General features: G+C 42.4%; 1 pseudogene across 1 annotated transcript; it reads left to right on the forward strand.

The window, feature by feature from the left end:
• The first annotated feature begins 1,304 nt into the window (after positions 1-1,304).
• Positions 1,305-2,544, forward strand: LOC308630008 (electron transfer flavoprotein subunit beta-like; annotated as a pseudogene). The gene has a single exon. The product of its transcript is annotated as an electron transfer flavoprotein subunit beta-like (transcript).
• The last annotated feature ends 277 nt before the right edge of the window (positions 2,545-2,821 follow it).

A 2,821-nucleotide genomic window follows, 5' to 3' on the forward strand; every position in this document is an offset into this window, starting at 1 on the left:
TTGCAAAGGAAGCAACTGACAAAGGATTAATCTCCAAAATATACAAGCAGGTCATGCAGCTTAATATAAAAAGCAAACAAACTAATCCAAAAATGGGCAGAAGAACTAAATAGACATTTCTCTAAAGAAGATATGCAGATTGCCAGCAAACACATGAAAGGATGCTCAACATCACTAATCATTAGAGAAATGCAAATCAAAACTACAATGAGGTATCAGCTCACACCAGTCAGAATGACTACCATCAAAAAATCTTTAAACAATAAATGCTGGAGAGGGTGTGGAGAAAAGAGAACCCTCTTACACTGTTGGTAGGAATTTAAATTGATACAGCCACTATGGGGAACAGTATGGAGGTTCCTTAAAAAAACATATATAGAACTACCATATGACCCAGCAATCCCGCTACTGGGCATATACCCTGAGAAAACCATAACTCAAACAGTCATGTACCACAGTGTTCACTGCAGTAGTATTTACATTTGCCAGGACATGGAAGCAACCTAAGTGTCCATTGACAGATGTATGGATAAAGAAGACGTGGCACATATATACAATGGAATATTACTCAGCTATAAAAAGAAACAAAATTGAATTATTTGTAGTGGGGTGGGTGGACCTAGTATCTGTCAGATAGAGTGAAGTAAGTCAGAAAGAAAAAAACAAATACCGTATGCTAACACATACATATGGAATCTAAAAAAAAATAAAAATGGTTCTGAAGAACCTAAGGGCAGGACAGGAATAAAGACACAGACATAAATAATGGACTTAAGGACACAGGGAGGAGGCAGGGTAAGGTGGGACGAAGTGAGAGAGTGGCTTGGACATGTATACACTCCCAAATGTAAAATAGATAGTGGGAAGTAGTCTCATAGCACAGGGAGATCAGCTGGGTGCTTTGTGACCACCTAAAGGGGTGGGATAGGGAGGGTGGGAGGGACCGAGATGCAAGAGGGAAGGGATATGGGGATATATGTATACTTATAGCTGATTCACTTTGTTATATGGCAGAAACTAACACAATGTAAAGCAATTATACTCCAAGAAAGATGTTAAAAATTAATTAATTAATTGTAAAGAAAAGAATAAAAAATGTCAGGGTAAGGTGTATAATGGAAGGGTTAGAATTCATCACCAAACCTCATATGGCCGTGGTATTTATGTTTATATATAAATGTATGTGTGCACTTATAATACACTTGGGAATATTGTAAAATGTACCTCTTGCTACGGGTTATTGTAAAGAAAAATTTGTGCAACACTCTTTCAGGCCCAAGAAGCAGCCACAGAGTAGGACAAACATGTCGGATGTCCCTGGCACTCAGTGAATGTCTGAGTGAAAAGGTGGCCTCCACCCACCTGTGAATTCTAACCCTCTCTGCCCCTGAAGCTGTGGGACCCTGGACAAGGTCCTGCCCCTTTCCACATCCCTCTGGCCCCCATCCAGCCTGGGCGAGGCTTGGCGTCTCGGCCACCCCCTACCCCTACACCTGCCTTCTTGCCTGCTTCCACCTGACCCTGCCAGTTCCCCTCCCGGCTGAGCAGATCCTGGTGAAGCCCAACAGGATGGGTGCAGTCAGACTGCGTGAAGCGCTCCATTAACCCCTTCTGCTAGATCGCCATGGAGGAGGCCGTGCAACTCAAGGAGAAAAAGCTGGTGAAGGAAGTCATTGCCATCAGCTGCGGGCCTGCCCAGTGCCAGGAGACCATCCGCACTGCTCTGGTCATGGGTGCAGACCGAGGCATCCACGTGGAGGTGCTGGCTGCATAGGCAGATCTCCTGAGTCCCCTGCAGGTGGCCCGGGTCCTGGCCAAACTGGCAGAGAAGGAGAAGGTGGACCTGGGCAAGAAGGCCATTGATGATCATTGTAACCAGGTAGGGCAGATGACAGCTGGATTTCTGGACTGGCCACAGGGCACATTCGTCTCCCAGGTGACGCTGGAAGGGGACAAGGTGAAAGCAGAGCAGGAGATGGATGGAGGCCTGGAGATCCTGCTCCTGAAGGTGCCTGATGTGGTGACTGCTGACCTGCAACTCAACGAGCCCCACTATGATACATTACCCAACATTGTGAAAGCCAAGAAGATCAAGGTGATCAAGGCTGGGGACCTGGGTGTGGACCTGACCTCCAATTCTCTGTGATTAGCTTGGAAGACCCACCCCAGCACACGGCCGGTGTCAAGGTGGAGACAACAGAGGACTTGGTGGCCAAGCTGAAGGAGATTGGGTGCATTTGAGCCCTTTCCCTGAAACCCAGCAATAAAACCATGACTCAAAAAAAAAAAAAGAGTTAATATTTATTTAGTACTTATATATGCTTTATTTCATTTATTTCTTAAGGGTATGTGGTAAGTACTCTTACCAATTATATTTTAGAAAAAAGAAAAATATTAGAATTTACAAGAACTTAATAAATAGCATAAATTCACTAAATATTAATTTCTATAAAAATTCAAAATAACCCTCTGAAGTAGCTATAATTACTTTTTCCATTTTGTGGATGAGGAAAAATGATACTTAGAAAATTTAGATAATTTGTTTATCTTCACAAAGTGGCAAAGCTGGAAATCTATGTTCTTAACATTTTTAATATGCTGCCTCTCACAATTTAATTTTTAGAGTAGTATGTATCATATCCAAGTTTATTCTAATGGTTAAGAAATAGAGTCAGAATTCAAAAGCAACCTCTGACACAAGGGCAATATTGTCTCTAGATATAATCTCTTTATTTTCTACCTATATTAATTCATAAGTCCTCTTATTCTGCTCCATGACTGGCTCCTAAATTTATATTTTTAGCGCAAGCATTTCCTTTGA

This window comes from Mesoplodon bidens (assembly GCF_964165515.1).
Source record: "Mesoplodon bidens genome assembly, chromosome: 16".
Lineage (NCBI taxonomy): Eukaryota > Metazoa > Chordata > Mammalia > Artiodactyla > Ziphiidae > Mesoplodon > Mesoplodon bidens.